The 20,726-nt window shown below is 44.5% G+C and overlaps 1 protein-coding gene across 3 annotated transcripts in view; it reads left to right on the top strand.

Annotated features, from left to right (window-relative positions):
- FYN (FYN proto-oncogene, Src family tyrosine kinase) overlaps nt 1–20,726 on the top strand; it is a 225,160-nt gene that overhangs the window by 24,927 nt on the left and 179,507 nt on the right. Inside the window, exon 1 of one of the 3 annotated variants that reach the window (XM_021084361.2) lies at nt 4,365–4,417. The exons of the other annotated variants lie outside the window; for them this stretch is intronic. The gene's annotated coding sequence lies outside the window, so the exon portion shown is untranslated. Of the gene's footprint in view, nt 1–4,364; nt 4,418–20,726 lie in introns of those variants that run through there. 3 annotated transcript variants of the gene reach the window in all.

Raw genomic sequence — 20,726 nt, 5'->3', positions numbered from 1 at the left:
CATGCAAAAGAGCACCCCTCACTGGGAACATGGTCAGGACCCCTTTGCCAGAGCTGGTTAACCTCTGCCAGTGCTGTCCTGTTGCACGGAGTGTGGCAGGTGCCTAGGGGAGATGGCCCCTAGGTGGGAGAGGTGGCTGTATCAAGACAGCTTGAGGTTGAGGGCTTCCCAGTGTTATTTTTAGAGTTTTCACTAGAAATAAAAACCTTTGTGTAATCCTCCAAAGATGGAGGATTTGAGCTGATCTACATTATGGGGAGTGCTTCGGTTTTGGTCCAGGCCTTGTCCTTTGGCTTCCATTCCTGCGTCAATCCCACATTTGTGGCATTTATGGATCCGCCTTTTTCCACTGGGGAATCTGGGTCACTTCAGTCATGTTCTCAAGCAAAACATCAGCACTATTTCAGCAGGAAGAATAAAAGCATGGAACATGCTCTAATGCCCACAGGCCCACAATTGAAGACATTTATATTGTAGTAGTCAATTATTTAAAGTGTCAGCGCAGTTACATATGCATATCTCTATCTGTAAACACACACACACACACATACACACACACGAACATGAACACGAGCAGGGAGGTGTCTATCTTGCCTTAAGCATTAGAAATGTAAAACTTGGGTATTTCAGTAGTCTAGGTTTAGAATTAAGTAGGGGAATAATTGGTCAATTTTTTAAATAGAGTAATTATTTAAATTGTTATTTCTGTTTCACCTAAACATCTGATGACCAAAATTTATATTATTCTCAGCTTTTCAGAAAAGGCCAGAGACTATAAAACTCTTAGAGGAAAACATAGGCCAAACACTCTCCCACATAAACCACAGCAACATCTTCTCAGATCCACCTCCTAGAGTAATGACGATAAAAACAAAAATAAACAAATGAAACTTAATTAAACTTAAAATTTTCTGTACAGAAAAGGAAACCCTAGGCAAAATGAAAAGACAACCCACAGAATGAGAGAAAATATTTGCAAATTAAGTGACTGACAAGGGATTCATCTCCAATATTTATAAACACCTTCTGCAGCTCAATACCAAAAAAACAACCAACCCCATCAAAAAATGGGCAGAAGATATAAATAGACAATTCTTCAAAGAAAACATACAGGTGGCCAAAAAACACATGAAAAGATGTTCAATATCACTCATTATTAGAGAAATGCAAATCAAAACCAGTCTGAGGTACCACCTTACACCAACCAGAATGACCATCATCAAAAAGGCTACAAACAATAAGTGCTGGAGAGGGTGTGGAGAAAAGGGAACCCTGTTACACTGTTGGTGGGAATGTAAATTGGTGCAACCCCTGGGAAAACAGTATGGAGATTCCTCAGAAAACTAAAAACAGAATTACCATTTGATCCAGCAATCCCACTCCTGGGCATCTATCCAGAGAAAACCATGACTCAAAAAGATACATGTACTCCAGTGTTCATTGCAGCACTATATACAGTAGCCAAGACATGGAAACAATCTAACTGTCCATCAACAGAGGAGTGGATCAAGAAGCTGTGGTACATATACATAATGGAATATTACTCAGCCATCAAAAGGAAAGAAATAATGGCATTTGCAGCAACATGGATGGACCTAGAAATTATGCTAGTTAAAATCAGACTGAGAAACCAATATCAAATGCTATCACTTACACGTGGAATCTCAAAAAGGGACACAGTGAACTTCTTTGCAGAACAGATAACGACTCACAGACTTTGAAAAACTTATGGTCTCCAAATGAGACAGATTGGGGGGTGGGGGGTGTGCTGGGGGTTTGGGATGGAAATGCTATAAAATTGGGTTGTGATGATGCTGTGCAGCTATAAGTGTAATAAAATTCAATGAGTAATTAAAAAAAGAGAAATGGCTTTTATTTAGGAAAGATAGAGCTTTTTAAAAAAACTAATACCATTCTAGATGGGGGTGCTGTGTGAATTTTACTTTTAGGCAATTCTATTTCATCCATCCATATCCTTCCTCTTTGAAACAATGGAATGGAGCTGGTGCCTAAAAATATCTCAGGCCCCGTATGCTTGCTGGGAGTCTTTGAAGTTAATGCTGTGACATCCTTCTGATTTCTGGCTGCTGTGGGGTGATGCATACATGTATTGTCTTTGTTAATTAGCTCCATCTGTTTAGTAAACCTGAAAAAGAAATTGAATGATCCGCATACACGTACGATGTATGGATAAAATTCCTTGTGTGGCAGTGAGCCAGCAGCTGCAAGCAGATTTTTGGTTTTCCTTTTGGTACTATTTGCTCAAGAGCCATGGAGTGAGGGCTCATTCTTCCAGAGCCCATTGCTGAAACTGGGGACCCAGTGATCGTGGTCGTGCTGTGTGCACAAGAGAGGTGAAATTGCCTCGCTAGTTTAGAAAAGGTTCTGATTCTCCAAGTGTTCTTTCTGTGGCAGAGGAAGGACTCTTTCACCTTACACATGAGAACACACCATTCTGTAGATCAGAATGACAGCCTTCCTAGACCTCTTTTCCAAAGACAGGACAGGATGGCCTGTCTCAGAAGTGTTCAAGAATGTGAGTCAGGGAGTTTCCGTCGTGGCACAGTGGAAATGAATTCGACTAGGAACCATGAAGTTGTGGGTTTGATCCTGGTCCTCGATCAGTAGATTAAGGATCTGGTGTTGCGGTGAGCTGTGGTGTAGTTCACAGATTTGGCTCAGATCTGGCATTACTGTGGCTGTGGCGTAGGCTGGCAGCTGTAGCTCTGATTGGATCCCTAGCCTGGGAACCGCTGTATGCCGCGGGTATGGCCCTAAAAAGGAAAATAAATAAATAAATATTAAAAGAAAGAAAAAAGAATGGAAGTCAGACTTCCACTGCATAGATGTTCCCTTTGGTAGAAAGTCCTCAGAGTAATGGCTTACTCTTTGCTGGGTGTAGGAGGGCAGGGGACATTTCTGGATGGAGAGAATTCCATTCCCCCCCACAGCTTAGCAATGTCTAGATCTCCAGTGGATGAGCCAGAAGAAAAAGAAAAGGCATGCATTGCCTGGTGGCATTTGGTAGGACAGGATGGCCTGTCTCAGAAGCAAGGAATAGATGGGGGTGTGGGTTGCTAAGGCACGTGCCCGGAGCCGGTGCCCGTTGGCACGGTCTCTTCCTCCAGCCTGTGTGCTGCTCCTCCTGTGTGTCTGCAGCGAGTTCATGATTTGGATACCCATCTGTGCAAGACAGTATATGAGTTTCTCATTCTCTTCCCCATGGTCATTTTTTCTTTCCTTCATTCTGAGTCATCTTTGACTAAACAAAACAAAGATGTGACTGTTAATTATGCAGTTTTGCAGACAGCACAGAAATTCTCTTCTGTGTGTGTGGAGCGGGGGGTGGTTTTAATGGGACTAGTAATTTATGATGGAGGCATTTTAAGCCATGGGCCAGGAAGAAAGATGCCAAGAATCACATGGAAAACAAGTTTGAGTCTCTACTAAGATAGGAAAGATTGTATCTGCTTTCTGCTTTTTAGATTTGTCAAACCTTTCACTTTCTGCCCTAACATATTATTGTTAATGTAATTCCATTCAACCATTTTTATTGTTTTCTTTAGGTAATTTATTAAAATTGAAGCTTTGTTCAAACAGCTAAAATCATAAGTAATAAATGAGGTACCTTTGTATTGGCAGGTTGTAGGTAGAGTGAGTGAGCAAGTGCCACCATCCTGCTCCTGGCACTTGGGGGATTCATGAGACCTGGGTATGGGTGCCCTCAGAAATCAGTGCTCAGCTTTGCAGGGGCTTGACATGAGGTTCTAAGTTGCTCTTGGGGCTAGATTTCCATGGACAAGTCGTGCAGGCTGCTGGGTTGGCAGGCCTCCCAGAGAGGGGAACCCTAGCTGATGAGAAAGCAGGGCTTCCCACAAAGGCTGTTTTGACAGTGAGGCTCGCCCACAGACAGGAAGTGGGGCAGAGAGGGACTGGGGACTATGGGAGGTTTAAACCAAGGGGTAAGTTGAACAAGACTTTGGAGACTCATTTTTAATGTGTCTCAGCTATGGAGACTCATTTTTAATGTGTCCCAGCTATGGATGACTTGGGGGCAGGCACTTTGGAGAAGGGGTATGCGTGTGTGTGTACACACTCAAGACCCCCATCTCTATTTTTCCTGGCTCTGGAAAGTTAAGATCTCATGCTGGCTGTCTTTGGTGGTACAGGGTCAGGTCTTTGCAGTTGCAGGCAGGTGTTTGTGGCAACTGTGACTTCTCAACAATTGTGTGAACAAGAAAAAAGTTGTGGGCAAATTGATCATCTCCAGGAAATGAAAATTGTATGGTTGTGCTTTGTGAGTGGTTTAGAGGCAAAGGGTGCTCAGTTCTCTTCTGATGTCTTTTTTTTTTTTCTCTTCTACAGTTTTTTTTTTTTTTTTTTGAAGAAGCGGGATGCTAATCTAGACGTGGAAAAAGTAAGTTGGCAAGTTTTGCCCTGAGAGCACATGCCATGTAAATTAGAAGGGGTTTCCCTTTGGAACCCAGGATTTGGTCCACTTTGAACTTGAGGATTGGTGACTCTGAGAGCGTTGGTTTCTAAGAGAGAGGTGGAGTTGGCGGTGGAGCTGGTATATGAAATAGAAAGTCTCAGCTCACTCAGGTGAACCTACTATTTTCCCCCTTCCCTTATTTGTAACACTCAATTTTGATAATTATGAGAACATATGTTTTAGCTCTAAGATATGTCTTCCCAGCCCCAAAATAGAACAGAACAGCTGCCGGGTGGCTGCCGAGCCTTCCAGGGGCTGCTGAGGGCTGGGCAGCCCTCTGGCTTCTGGTTGAGAGAGGCTCCCTGTAGTTCATTCATTGTTGATTTTTTCCTCTACTCTGATAACTGCTGCTTGCCGCTGCCCTAGTTGTACCTTCAAATTGCAGTCACCATGGTTTCATTCACTAAACATTTTTTTGGTGTCCTCTGGGTGTTAAAGACACCTTACTGGACTCTGCTGAGACAGAAATGAATGTGGCAAATGGTGCACAGGTAATAATTACACAGTAGGATAGAGCCAGGCAGGAGGGGCTTTGGAAGCTCAGGCCGAGGGCCAGGCGTCCAGAGAAGCTGCTGCAGGGAGGGGATGTGTGAAGGAACCATGTTGCCATTCTTCCTGCAGATGTCTGCTGAGTCTTCTCTGCCTGTATTTCTCTCATCTCCCGGGCACCTTGGCTTCCCTTGAAAGGCTGGCGTTGCAGGTCTCATCTGCCACCCATAGGATCTTTTCCTGCCCCAGACTCTGCTGCCCAGTTGGCTGGCCTTGGGTGTGATGTCCCATGGGTTCCCTGATGGCCTGCCACCTCATCATCTAGAATGACTTGGATGTTATTCCTCATTTTGAATTACGCATGAGAGAGGTCCTTCTCCTGAACTAGAGCCATTCTGTCTGCAGACAATGCACCTTTGTTTTAAGTCGAGGAAGTATACTGTCTGAACTCTTGGTTGAGAACAATTATGAGCAACCCCTGACCTTTGACCCCACACAGCCCTCTCCCCTCCCCCACCCCCAGCTTCTGCATAATGATCTGTGCTCTCTTTTCAGTCATGGCCTTTTTGGCTCCTACAAACCAAAGGTCAGGGCCAGGAGGAAGAAAGCCTTTGTAGACCCCCTTCATGCACTTGGGTTCAGGCTGTAGAAGCCTGGGTTTGGCAAACCCAACCCAATGGGCCTGAGCCCTGTGGCCCTCCTGGTCCAGGCCCATGGCAGGCTGGAGCCTCTGGGTGCCAGGAGCCACCCCAGGGTGGAGTAGCACAGAACAGCGGATGCCCAGGGTGGGGGTCTGGGAAGTGCCTGGTGCTGGTCCAGGCTTCAAGGCTTGCCCAGCCTCATACAGCCCAGGCCAAGGTGACTCCCACAGCTGTGAGGCAGGGAGCTCCAGCTTGTGGAGGAGGCATGTCTGTGAATTTGTGTCCCAGGTACAATCCTATGCCACGCAGACCACAGGGCTTGTTTAATATGGTGAAGGGCCCCAAGTGGAGTGAATTAAATTCTTGCTTCAGCTCTGCTGTTAGCTTGCTGTTAAGACCTGAGGCAAATCTCCTCTCCTCTCTAAGCCTCATTTTTCATTCCACTTTCAGTAAAGTGGTCTCTTTTCCAAGACCAAGTCAAATGCTTCATCATTTAACTTAAAACACAAAACATATATTTTTTTGGTTTGTTTTCTGATTTGAGGCTTGTATCAAAAAGGAAAAAGGGGAAGTCCCCTCGTGGCTCAGCGGAAACGAATCCGACTAGGAAACATGAGATTGAGGGTTTGATCCCTGGCCTCATTCAGTGGGTTAAGGATCTGGTGTTGCCGTGAGCTGTGGTGTAGGTCACAGACGCAGCTTGGATCCTGTGTTGCTGTGGCTGTGGTGTAGGCCAGCAGCTGTAGCTCCCATTTAACCCCTAGCCTGGGAATCTCCATATGTCATGGGTGCGGACCCAAAAAGGAAAAAGAGCTGTTGGCCACAGTCTAAAGAAAACTTAATAAGGCCTTAGGTTGGGAGGTCCTTGCAGGTGGAGCCTGGCTGGTTGTGCCTCCAGGTAGAACCCTGGCAGCAGGCATTGTCTTACTGAGGACTGAACCATGCGAGGACCCAGGGAAGTCAGAATAAAAAAGACTGAATGGGCTGGGAAATGCTTCTTGGGCTGCAAGAGAGTTTGAGCTCCTCAGAAGGGCCCTGCCTGCACCCTCTCAGTCCAGTAGTTAAAGACCTGAAAAACACTTATCCGCCCTAGAGGAGTTCACTATTTTAAAAGCTCTAATTCAAAAGCTTCAATTCCAGACCCTTTCTCTAATGCTCAGAGAAGGCTGTTGAGTACAGATGCACCAACGATTGTGTTTATGTATCTGCCAAGAAGAATCTAGTACAGGACACGCCTCTGTTGTTTAAAGTAAATGATATCGGAGTTCCCGTCATGGCGCAGCGGTTAACGAATCCGACTAGGAACCATGAGGTTGCGGGTTCGGTCCCTGCCCTCGCTCAGTGGGTTAACGATCTGGCGTTGCCGTGAGCTGTGGTGTAGGTCGCAGACGCGGCTCGGATCCCGCGTTGCTGTGGCTCTGGTGTAGGCCAGTGGCTATAGCTCCGATTCGACCCCTAGCCTGGGAACCCCATATGCCGCGGGAAGTGGCCCAAGAAATGGCAAAAAGACAAAAAAAATAAATAAAATAAAATAAAGTAAATGATAGCTGTTGGCCAACCCAAATGAAGAAAAGTCTCTGATGTCAGAGTTTTTCTAATGAATTTTTGAGTTTTCTCTTTCCACTGAACATTTTGGTAAAGATAGAAGTATGAAAGGAAAATTAGCTCTAGTTTGGCATGTCCAAGCTGAAAGTAAATCAGTATGCCATCTGTAATTGTTATTGTCTGCAGTTCATTGGACTTCCACCACATACTGAGTGCTTATTCTGTGTATCACACTGGACTGTTAGAACAGTCTCGTGAGGGGACCATGTCCCTGACCATGAGTTGCTCAAGGCAGGTAGTGACAGCAAGGATGTTAAGCCTCTCTGTCTGGTCCTGAGCCTTCTCTTTCCCATACCTCTTCTTACCTTGGAATTGATGCAGTATTTGAGACTGTATATGGGTGTTACTTCTTCTGAAAACGTTTTATGAGTAAGTAATAAAAAGGCAACGTTACTTCCTAAAGCAGTCTTCCTTGACACTCTCCTTCTGATCCTGGATGGCATTGCCCTCTCACCATGCACTGCTTCAAAGCTACATTGTTGTTTTGAATGATAGCCATCTGGTGTCTGTGTTTCCTGTTGGAATATAAACTTTGTCAGGTCTGAATCCTTCAGGGATTGAGCCTAGAGCCGGCTCCTAATACACCCTCTCAACATACTGAATGCCAAGCTAAGGGGAAATGAGAACCAATGAAAACTACTTTGATACGTAGAAAAGTAAAAAAAAAAAAAAAAAAAAAAAAAATCTGTGTACCCCAGAAATCATGTTTCTTTTCTCCACCTGTAGGTTTTCTCTGTGGAAACTGTTAATAGCATTATACGATAAGACAACAGTTCCTTAGCTTTCTTCTCCAAAGTGCAAAATTTCAAGCAAACAAATAGGTAATTCTTAAGAATGAAGTAATCACATCACCTAGAATGGTGTAATGCCTTTATTGAAGAATCAATGAGATGGAACAAATTGTGAGGACATATTTATATAGTTACACTGTTTTTTAACCAACTTATGCATTTTATATTTTAGTTATTTTCAGAGGGTGTATTATTTTTGTTATACTTACCAGTTGTTATTCTTTTTACTATGCTATATAAAATATTTAACGGTATATAAGGCTTTCTTCTTTATAAATTTTAGTTGCATAATATAACAATTTAATATAATGCTAATTTTTAAAGAAAAATTGAAATGTAATAGATAAAACTGGGATAAAGTACAGAATAAATTTCCTATTTGTCTCAGCATATTTTCCATTCCACTTCTCCAGTGGGAGTCACTTAATCTGTTTCTTTTTTTTTTTTTTTTTTTGTCTTTTTGCTATTTCTTGGGCTGCTCCCGCAGCATATGGAGGTTCCCAGGCTAGGGGTCTAATCGGAGCTGTAGCCACAGGCCTACGCCAGAGCCACAGCAACGCGGGATCCAAGCCGCGTCTGCAACCTACACCACAGCTCACAGCAACGCCAGATCGTTAACCCACTGAGCAAGGGCAGGGACCGAACCCGCAACCTCATGGTTCCTAGTCGGATTCGTTAACCACTGCGCCACGACGGGAACTCCTTAATCTGTTTCTTAAAATCCATGTTATAATAATCTGTGTGAATGTAATTGTGTGTAAATGTATGTATTTTATTCTGTAAAAAAAAAAAAAAAAAAAAGATGTGCATAGAAAGTCAAACCACAATAAAAGTTTGTTTGGTGAAAAAAAAAAAAAAAGAATGAAGTAATCTGGCATTTAAAATGGATGAGGAATGAGGTCCAGGAAATATAAGATAATACATATAAGAAAGGAGATGTATATATATGTATGACTGGGTCACTTTACTGTATAGCAGAAATTGGCATTGTAAATCAACTATACTTCGATAAAATATTTAAAATTAAAAGTAAACTATTGACACATTAAAAAAAGAATGAAGTAATCTGGGCAAGCAAAGCAAAGTCTGAAGATAAATGAGGGAGAAGCGGTAAGAACACAAGGAAAACACTGAATACCTTTTTTCACAGAATCTTCTAGAATTATTGAGGGAGCTACCTCTGAGGGAGGGTTTCCATAAATCACTGATTTGACAATATGAGGCGTATCTTCTGAAAGTGAAACTCAGCTGAATTTAAAAAACTATGTAATTTTGGTTTTATGTCAGAAAAACAAAATCACACTTTAAAATAAAAAGCTGATAAACCTGAGTCATCTTATTTAGTCATTTAAATCATGATTTAAATGAAATTGATTGAAATAATATCTGCTTTGGTCATAACTACTCTCAAAGGTCTGAGGAGAAAGGTGAGATTTTCAGCTGTCCTTCATGGCCTTTGACTAGCGTGATTAAGGGATTTCGGCACCTACCCTGGAGAGTTCCCTGTCATATTTGTAGTTTCAGTGAGACTGAGATTTCCTGTACTGCTGTTGCAGCTGTGAGCAGGGTTTATCTAGCTGCCTCCAGACCACAACTATGGCCAAAATACTGCTATTTATTTGATAAGACATGGGGGCCACCTCAGGTAAAATTGTCGTTCAGAAAGAAAAGTAAATTCAAAAGGTCACTTTCTGCTTTAGAGCTGTTTTCCTTTTTTCAGTGAATTTTTTTTCTTTTGTCTTTTTAGGGACACACCCATGCCATATGGAGATTCCCAGGCTAGGGGTCAAATCAGAGCTGCAGCTGCCAGCCTACACCACAGCCACAGCCATGCGGGATTTGAGCTGTGTCTTTGACCTACACCACAGTTCATGGCAACTCCAGATCCTTAACCCACTGACCAAGGCCAGGGATTGAACCCGAGTCCTCATGGATACTAGTTGGGTTTGTAAACCGCTGAGCGACAATGGAACTCCCTCAGTGAATTTCTTGAAATACATTAGTCTGTAAATAAATGGAGACTGTACATAAAAGTTGCTCCATTTTTCAGTCTTGTTTTAATAAGTCCCAAGGGAAATGATGAAAATGTCCTAGATTCTTATTGTAGGGCTAGTCATTTTGCGGGGAAAAAAAAAATCTGTTTCAAAACAGTAAAGGATTCAAAATTCAGGACTGCATTAGAAACCAAGGTTTAAAGCCGTGTGTATGTGATTCCTTCACAACTGTTGTGAAGAGGAAAAATTTGTCCATGTAAGATTTTTTTTCAGAGGGAGAATAGGATTTTTCCAGGGGTCAGAAGATCAGCAGGGCTTATACGGTGTGTCCAGAGGCTCGAGAATGCTGGTCACTGGGACGGCATGAGGATTGTCTTCAGTGGGAATGGGGGGGTTGGGGCTGGGGTGCCCTCCTCACTGGGTGAACAGCTTGCTCTCAGGAGGAGGAGAGTGAAGAGGAGGAAGGGAGGAACAGCGTAAGCAAAACGCCATCTGTAGCAGCCCCTGCTTCCTGAATGGAGGGCAGGGCTCACCAGGTTTCTGTGGGTCCCTTAGGGCCACTCTGATCCACGTGCATCGGGTTGCCAGCCCCAGGGCCAATGGGATGCCCTGTTAGCCTCCATTTTCCATGTCCCCTGCCCCAGCCTTAGACACACCCATGCCGCTGGTGCCTGGGCATTGGGAGAGACCAGCCTCTGTTTCACTGAATAAAGACCAGGCTTCACACAGCCTGCTTCTCTAGTGACTAGGGACCAAGAAAAGGGAGTGGCTTTGTGGGGGGGTTGTGTATGTATGTTTAGGAATGAGGAACTTACACAGAGTTCTGTTGTAGGTCGAAGAGCAAACATTTTTAGTCCTGGACCAATAATAGTTGTGCATCTCCCGTAATAACTGACCACCTATATTTCACATAAATCTCTGGATTGTAAATTAAGCACCATTGTCCAAGAAGAAAAAGCGTGCCCTCTGCCAGTTCGAACTTCCAAGATAGTGAAAGCTTCCCCTTCCTTGATATTTTGAACTCAAGCAGATAGTGACGGCTGTTGGAAGGACTACAGATGACAGTATTGTGTTGAGATTCAAGGAAAAAGTTGAAAAGTTGGGGTTGAATTATCTAGCCCTGGATACAGAACAATTAACTCATTCTTTCCTCCAACTTTAATCAAGTCCGGTGAGTCAACCACTGTTTAAGCCACATGTCATCATACTTAGTTGTCCTATTTTCCATGTGAGGAAAATGAAGCTCAACAGAAGTGAAATGATTTATCCAAGGATTTGAATCTAGGAAACAGTGAGATCTTAAATAGGTTTCAGAGAGTTCCCATTGTGGCTCCACGGGTTAAGAACCTGACTAGTATCCATGAGTATACCAGTTCAATCCCCAGCCACACTCTGTAGGTTAAGGATCCAGTGCTGACACAAGCCGCAGCATAGGTCACCGATGTGGCTTGAACACTGGTGTTGGTGTGGCTGTGGTGTAAGCCAGCAGCTGCATCTCTGCTTCGTCCCTGGCCTGGGAACTTCCATATGCTGCGGGTATGGCCTTGAGAAATGTCAATAAATAAAATAGGTCTCAGACCTGGGCACCCTCTTTCCACACCACAGAGGAGGTTTTCCTGTACTGAAGCTCCGTGGAGCAGAAGGCAGATGAGTCATCATTAGCCCCCGTCATTGAACTGGTAATTTTATATGTACCTTTCATTTTTTCTTCCCTGAATTTAAAAGGACTTTCTCCCTTATTTGTGGTTTTTAAAGTAGTAATGATGTTCTTATCAAGGAGACATTAGAAACTTAAAAGGGGCACTGTCTCTTTATTATTTAAATTTATGTTATTGAATTGATTTACAGTATTGTGTTAATTTCTGCTGTTCAGTAAAGTGATTGAGTTGTACATCTATACACACTTTTTCATATTCTTTTCCATTATTGTTTATCACAAGATATTGAATACAGCTCCTTGTGCTATAGAGTAAGACCTCGTTTATCCACTCAATGCATAATAGTTTGCATCTGCTAATCCCAAATGCTTAACCCACTCTCCCCCACCTCCCCACGTCTCCCTTAGCAAGCACAGGTCTGTTTTCCATGTCTTAAACCTGTTTCTGCTTCATAGGTAAGTTCATTTGTGTCACATTTTAGATTCCACATATAAGTGATATCATATAGTATTTGTCTTTCTGGTTTACTTAGTCTGATAAGCTCTAGGTACATGCATGTTGCTGCAAATGGCATAATTCTTTGTTATGGCTGAGTAATATTCCATTGTATATATGTACCACATTTTCTTTATCCATTCATACGTTGATGGGCATTTAGGTTGCTTCCATGTCTTGGCTATTATCAATAATACTGCAGTGAACATTGGCATTGGGGAGCAAGTTTCTTTTTGAGTTCTAGTTCAGGAACCATCTCTTTAAACCTGACCCGGTCCCACCAGGTGATCCCTGTGATAGCAAGAGTGACTTCCAGAGATGGAGTTCTATGATGGGACCACAGAACAGTCAGGGGAGGCCTGTGATACCCTATTCTCTTTCCATGGCCAGTTCCTAGGCTTGGGGGATCATTTTACTGTATCCTCATCTCAGTAGGTTTCATCCTTCTCCAAGAGCTGGATATTGCCAGGCAAGGGTGGGGAGGATTGCCGCCCCCATGACAGTAGAAAATCAAGATGAGCTCCCACCTCCTCTGTAGGCTTCCTCCTGTAGCTGTGAGATGCTGCATAACATGTCCCATGGCAGCCAGGCCTGCTGGGTGGAGGTTGGAGTCACTGGGTGGTTGTCTGCCCTGCATAGACTTACTATTGGCTGAATTTGTGTGTGAAGGAGAGATAGTAGTAAAATACATATGAAGAATGGCTTGCTTAAAAGGTGCTTTTGTCACTGCCCCAAACACTTTTAAAAGCCGAGCTGCACTTTTTCTGGGACTGGTGTGGAAGGGACCATAAAAACACGTACAAATTCAAGCTTTTCCCTTAAAGAAGATTATTACTGCCTGCTTCTGGCCCACAACAACATTTTATCTAAGCAGAAAACCTTCCAGTATTAGTTTGCTGTGGCTGCTAGAACCAATGACCGCAACTCAGTGTCTTAAAAAAATAGAGGGTTTCTTCTCTCATGGTTTTGGGGTCAGGGTCCAATATCAGGATGTCAGCAGGAATGCACTCCCTTCAGAGGCTTTTGGGAACATCTGCTGCTTGCCTCTCCTCTTCCAGCCTTTGATGGCCACGGGCGGTCCCTGACTGCAGCCACATCTCTCCAGTCCCTGCCTCCGCCTTCACTTGACCTTCTTCCCTATGTGTGTCTATCCCATCTCCCTGGGTATGGCTCTTCTGAGGACCCCTGCGAAGACTGTGGAGCCCAGATAATTTAGCATAAGTTCCTCCTCTGGAGATGCCTCGCTTTATCATGTCACAGCCTGCCATGTAAGATAATAGTCCCAGATCACAGGGACTAGAAAGAGGATGTCTGGGGAGGAGTAGAGATTTTTCTGCCTTCCACACCTTCTTTTGGGGAATTTCTGAATTTTTCTTTTCCTGAAAGCTAAAGCCCGCACCCACTCATTTCACAAGTTTCTTTAGTGAATTTGATTTTCTTGGAAGGGGCCACTTGGAAGATCTAAGGAACTGACCTTGTCTGCCAGGCCTCGGAACAGGCAAAGCCATGCCTGTCTTCTTTCTCAGATTGGCGCTAGTGTAAGGATGAAGAATTGGGGGCTTGGAGAGGTGGCGGAGGCCTTCAGAGTTAGATCCTCCAGTCTGAGGGGAACCTGAGGCTAGAGAGGCAGGGTCACTAAGGAGCAGAGTGGGACCAGCTTCATTCTTCCACTTTGTTCGTGCAGATCCCTAAGCTGTCCTGTAACTAAGCCTCTGGGCCTGTGTTCACGTGAGAGCCCTCTGCACCTGAAAACCCCATGCCTGCAAATCCTCCTTTCCTAGGCCATTAGCCCTGGTTCTTCCAAATATTCTTACATTACCTGATGTCAGGAGTTCTGTCATTCTGTCTTTTTTTTTTTTTTTTTTTTTGCTTTTTAGGTCTGTACCTACAGCATATGGAGGTTCGCAGGCTAGCGGTCCAATTGGAGCTATGGCTGTCAGCCTACAGCACAGCCATCATCAGATTGAGCCACATCTGCAACCCACACAACAGCTCACAGCAATACTGGATCCTTAACCCACTGAGCGAGGCCAGGGATTGAACCTGAAACCTCATGGTTCCTAGTTGGATTCATTTCCGCTGTGCCACAACAGGAACTCCAAGAGTTCTGTCATTCCGGTTGCTTCTTACTGGATGTGTTTCCTGCCTGATATTGTCTCTTTATTTATTTGGTTTTGGAGGGCTGCACCTGCAGCCTGCGGAAGTTTCTGGGCCAGGGATTGAACCTGCATCACAGCAGTGACAACACCACATCCTTAACCACTAGGCCACCAGAGAACTCTGGTCATTGTCTCTCTAAAAGCGTGTTCTCAGATAGGAACAACACTTCAGAGATGGCCTGGTCAGTGCAGAGTAAGGATTCTATACCTAAGTCTAGTAAGCCCATGAGCTGCCCTTGTTTTTTGCATCTTCAAGTGTATATATAAGTGCAGGCCAGAATTTCATCTGTGATTCAGCCACTCCATCGCACCTGCAGCTTGCATGGAGCTCATATTCAGTGTCTTTAAATACGAATTTCTTTAAACCCATCCCCTTTGCCCCTGCTGGAGAAGAGCTGGGTTTCTGTCAATAACAGGATGAGATCAGCTTGGGATCCAGGATATAGTCCAGACAGGAATCCTGAGAACAGAGAGATCCGTGGCCTGGGGCGTGCTCATGGAGATGTATGAGCGGCAGGCTGTTAACAGGAGGCATTGGGGATGCTGGGTAAGGCATAGCAGTGGGGAAATCCTTCCAGAGCTGGCCGTCTAGATGGACAGGTGTTTGGCAGCAGAATTGTTCGGCAGAGCAGGTCAATGGGCCAGATGCGTGCAAGAAGCACTAGTGTACTGGGTTGTCAGGAAGCTGTAGAAGAGCTGCATCCAGAAGAACGAGTTATAGGATCAACCGCCAAAACTGCTGAGAAGGGGGAGCAGGAGCCTGAGCCTGAAAGGTAAAAGGAGCTCCCAGGTCTGAAGTCAGGAGTTGGGACACTGGTGAGAGTCTCCGTGTCAGTGGCCTGGAGCCTAGGGTCAGGGTCTCTGGCAGGACTTGCGAACAGAGTAAATTGTCCCAGCTGAATGGGTGGGAGGGTATGGGGCTGGGTCTGACATGTTCCTATATTTATGCATTAGATGTTTTACAGTCAAAAGCAGGATTTTATGGGTGGCTGAAATAGCTCAGTTGGGAGAGCATTAGCCTGAAGAAAATCAGGATTTTATCTGTTTACTATGGGGAGATTTTTGTTGTTTTGGTCAGCCCTAGTAACCGTTCCAGCCTTTCAGTCCTTAAAAATCTGTGTTCTTTCTTCTAATTAATTAGCGATCCTCTTTCAGCTGTGAATTATTTGTGATCTCCATAAGCACATCTGATGAAAATCTCCTTAACCAAGGGTAATGTGCCTCCCAAGCCCTACTGTACAAGCACCTCCCTCCAAGTCCGTGTCACCCCCCTGTGATGTTTGTACCCTCAGAAGTGGCCATCCCATCACCCCCGAGTCCACCAAACCCAACTGTCACTTGGCCCAGGGTCCCCCATCTTGCTCAGCTATGTTTTGAGTGGCTGTCTGAATCTCTGCTGACATCAGGGTGCTGTATCTGCAGTCTTCCCCTTGACAGTCCCATGAAAGTGCCCGAGATGAGGCAGCACCACACAAAGGCGTGTTGGGAGGGGACTTGGTTAAACACTGCATCGAGGGCAGAGGTACCATGGTGTTCTCACTGATGCCGGTGGCTTTCCATCCTGAGCCCCACTTTCCGTAGCACACCCAGGGGCATTAGCCCGTGGGTGATTTTGAAGGAGGAGCTAGAACCCCATTCAGATGTGAAAGGGTTCACTTCCACCAAAGACCCAGCCTCCTCTTCGGGTTACGTGTGGTCTGTGGAGAGCAGCCCCCACAGCCGGGGGAACGTGGCAGCTTCTCGGAAGACGTAGGGGTGTTCGTGAAGTTGTGAAATGGGCCACGGCTGAACCCAGAGTGTAAAGGGAAGGAGAGGAAGTAGATCACTGCCGTTCGCAGAAGAAGAGATGAAACAGGGTGTCCATTTGCATAGTCCTTCCCGTAAAAGGACCCTGTGAAAGCGAGATGGCTCCAAGGTCGAGCACAAGGCCGAGTGAAGCAGTGGAAAGAGTGTGGGCCCCGGGGCTTGAGACATCCTGACTGTGCCACTAGAGAGCTGTGTGATGCTGACTGTGGGGGAGGCAGATAGTCATCACGTGCTGCGTTCAGGGTGCTGTGAAATCGATACAGATGCGAGAACATCTCGAATGGGAGTCTGATGAAGAGTGAAACTAGGGGGCATTGGAATAATTTACCAACGTCTGTTCATTGTCCCCCTTTCTCTGGGCCATGACTTCTAAGCATGGTGTGAATTCACAGCCAGGGTGGGAGAAGAGGCCGGGAAGGTGCCTTTCTGCCATCTTAATTTATCTTCCACTCTCCATCAAGATTGAGTGCTACAGTAATTTAAAACCAATGAATAAACTTTTTTGTGGAGGGATTTGTGTCATTATACATTTATCCAAACCCTTAGAATGTACAACACCAAGAGTGACTCCTAACGTAAACTGGTGACTCTGGGTGATCCATGATATGTGCATGTAGGTTCATTACATGTAACAAATGGCACACCTCCACCATCATAGTATCACACAGTATTTTCACTGCCCTACAGATCCTCTGTGCTCTGTCTGTTCATCCTTCCCTCATCCGAACCTCTCACAGCCAGTGATCTTTTTTTTTTTGGTTTTTTTGCCATTTCTTGGGCCGCTCCCGCAGCATATGGAGGTCCCCAGGCTAGGGATCTAATTGGAGCTGGAGCTGCCCGCCTACGCCAGAGTCACAGCAACGCAGGATCCGAGCCGCATCTGCAACCCACACCACAGCTCATGGCAACGCCAAATCATTAACCCACTAAGCAAGGGCAGGGATCGAACCCACAACCTCATGGTTCCTAGTCATATTCGTTAACCACTGCGCCACGACGGGAACTCCCCAGTGATCTTTTTATTGTCTCTCAGTTTTGTCTTTTCCATAATGTCATGTAGTTGGAACCATCCAGCATGTAGCCTTCTCAGATTGGCTTCTTTCACTTACATATGCATTTAAGTTCCCTCCGTATCTTTTCATGGCTTGATACTCATTTCTTTTTAGCGCTGAATCATATTTTATTGTCTGGAGGTACCATGATTATTTACTTATTCACCTCCTGCAGAACATCTTGTTTGCTTCCAAGTTCTGGGAATTATGAAAAAGCTACTTAAAGCATCTGCGTGCAGGTTTTTGTGTGGACGTCTGGTCGTCGTCACGCGGGAGCGGAGTAGGGAGATGGATGGAGCAAACACTCCGTCCAAGACCAGGGACCCCTCAGAGGGCTCTGCAAAGAGTCAGAGGCTGGGAAGACAGCACCGAGGAAGGTGGCTTCAGGGCTCAGGGTACCATGACAAATGATGAGGAGGATGTTTGCAAAGGAGTACATATGCATACAAAGGACTGTGTCTGTATGTCAGATACATACCTGTTTACCTAATTGCGGGGGGAGGAGGGAGACAGAGAGGGGGGAGTACACCACCCCTCTCCCCGTCTTGCGCCTTAAAAACTAGACCACCACCAGGACTTTGGAAGCCTCTGTGTGTTCCTCCCTGGCCCTACCCCTCTCCTTCAGAGGAAACACTGTTCTGAATTGTGTGTGTGTCATTTCCTGGCTCTTCTGGGTTTATTTCCCTAAGCAATCTATTATTAAGTTTTGTTTGCCTCGGGGCTATATATAAATGGTACTCCGGTACATTTGCCTTTTTTCAGTCAATATTCATTTTTTAAGATTCATCGCTACCGATGCCTACAGTGACACACATGCCATTCATTTACCTTCACCACTGTATGGCCTTGCCTTGTGTGAATACACCACAAGTTATTTATCCCGTCTCCTCTCGATGGACATGTGGGTCCTTTCCAGTTTTGTGCAGTTTTAAGCAGTGCCACTGTGAACAGTCTTGTATGTGTGCCTTGCGGCAAACAGTTCCTCCTATAAGTATTGAAGAGAATAGATTCCTGGGTCTTAGAGTATGTGCCTCTTCAACTTGACCGTGTAATGGCAAATTGTTTTCCATAGTGGTTATAGGATGTTCCATTTGACATTCCCAGGAGTAATCAGATTAACTCCAAAAAGAAGGGGAAGTCCAAAGGGAAGACGAAATGCAGGATTAGCCAAATATTGGTGAGGAGAAGGATGTCATTAGGGTCTGATGAAGTACAGCTCCCCACCACCGTGTGGGGCAGAGACAGCTGGGAATGTGAAGAGAGAGGTGTGGGCAGGACAAAAGGTTATCTTGCCTGGACCACTGTCACATTGTCATTAGGGAGCTGATTCCATCGCAGTAGGAATGAAACCCCCAGTTGTCTTCCATTTTCACTGTTTTCTCTGATCAGTAAGAACCTTTAAGTTCTCTGTCTGAGGAGCAGATAGATGCTGCCAGTCATTTAAGTGTCTGTTTGCACATCAAACTCGGGGCTGGGGGTGGAGGGGGTGGGTGGTGGTATGGATTCTAGTAAAGCTTTTGAAACAGATAGCCACACGGAGGCAGACAAATGTTTTTGGAGGTTACTTTCCTCCAAACACAGAAGATTTTTCTGACAGCCATATTTTGTATTTTATAAATCCAGGAAACTGACACAGGGTTTGACAGTGCAGTTTCTTTGACCTCTCAGGCTCAGTTAATGAGAACTCAGATCTGCTCTGTGGTCATTCACTTGACCCGAGAAAAATGGGTCTGTGGCATTTTGAATGGCAAATTAGCTATGACATGTGACATGGTCCTAGGTGTGCATTTTGGCCTCATTTGTAAATCCTGACTGCTCTGATATGTAAAGCTGATAGAATTTGTTATCTTTTCAGAGCATATCCATTCTTCCAAATCTGGATTTAAGTGAGGACAATGTCTTTTGTTGGCATTCCTATGAAACTGAAAGTAGAGCATTAAACCATTAAAAACACGTGTTCTCCGGAATCTCAGAAGGGCAGCTTTTTTTAACTTGTTATTTTTGGGTCACCCTTCATTAATAGCATTCATCTGATTTTTTTGATTTCAGGCCAGAGAGCTCAGTGCTGGTGACATTTTCAAAATATTTCAACCATAGTTTCTCATCGTCTGTTGACTAGTATTGTCTTTTGATGGTGACATTACACATTTGGGAAAGCAACATGGCATACTGGAAATAACACTTGTGCTGTTCCAAGAAAATGTAAAAAAACCTCAGTTTTCCACAACTGAGGTCTCATTATGCAAACTATGACAGGTCTACTCAATGGAACATTGTCTGTTAGTTAAAATGATGATTTTAAAAATTGTGACATAATTTGGACAAGTGTTGAGTTAAGGGAAGAAAAGCACAGTACCAATTCGCCTGTGGAATATAATCCTAATTTTGAAGGCAAAAATGCTTGGGTGGAAAAAGCCTATAAAAATTTTACCAAAATGCTAGTTGTATTTGGGTAATTAGATTATAGAGATTTTCTTCTCAATGTGGTTACATTACTTTTATAATAAAATTAATTAAGAGGGTGGAAAGAGAGCATCTGGATTCAAATTGCCACTCTTCCATTAACTGGCTGTTTGACCTTGCACAAGCTACTTAAGAGACTTCCTCGGGCACTAAAGATGGTACATTTACCCCTGTAGGGTTGTTAACCTGTCAATGGAGGTGACAGTCTTAAGACACCCTGTGCAAGTAGCTAGTTTGTTGGTTCCTACCCTCCTCCCCAAGCTTCCCCTTCTCTGTCGAAACAAGCTTTGCCCAAAACACACCCAACAGCCACGAGTGATATTCTTTTCTCATCTGGTTTCTATTTTGTCTAGTTGGAGTCTTACTCTGATCTCAATAAGTACTTTTGACCTCTTGGAACTTCTTTTTTAGCCATGACAACTGACGGTTATTTTAGAGAAGTGACCGATGAGTAAGAATGCTTGGTCTTTTGGGGACAAGAGGGGGAATTTGAAGAACTGGACCTTCTCAAGTTCTAGCATTTCAGCTGTTCAAATACATGTATTTGATTGACAGCAATACATTTGTTAATTTGAGGGCTTCTTTGTTAACCTCCTTCAGCTGGTAAGGAGGAAACATATTACAGGCTTGCTAAACATGCTGGTGATTTTATTAGCTCCGCCAAGTTCTTCTAGGAGACAGGTACAAATAATATGTACAAAAAGAGTTCAGCCAGGATCCCTGTGGGCTGTGTGTGAGCTTTAAAGGCTTTGTGATGACATGAGATGATCGCGTTCAGCAGTTGATATAAACAGCGTCAGAGATGCTCTCTGAGAGCCTAGCTTCTCACTTGTTTCAGAGTCAATTTCCTGGGAGCTGGGGGAGGAAAATCCGTTTGTTATTAGTCATGGCCAGCTACAGATTGGCTAGGCAGTGGAAAATGTAATCTTGCCCTGGATTTAGGGAACACTCTTTGCAAAAGTTCAAAAAAAGATGCCTATCTGTCTGTCTGTCTATCTATCTATTTTTTTCTTTTAGGGCTGCACTGGCGGCATATGGAGGTTCCCAGACTGGGGGTCGAATCTGAGCTGTAGCCACCAGC

Source organism: Sus scrofa, chromosome 1 (genome assembly GCF_054392235.1).
Source record: "Sus scrofa isolate SSC_HxYL_T2T_F1_AM1 chromosome 1, Sscrofa_HxYL_maternal_Yorkshire_Landrace_v2.0, whole genome shotgun sequence".
Lineage (NCBI taxonomy): Eukaryota > Metazoa > Chordata > Mammalia > Artiodactyla > Suidae > Sus > Sus scrofa.
Note: the sequence above shows the minus strand (reverse complement) of the source record. Positions and strands in the feature narration are given on the sequence as shown.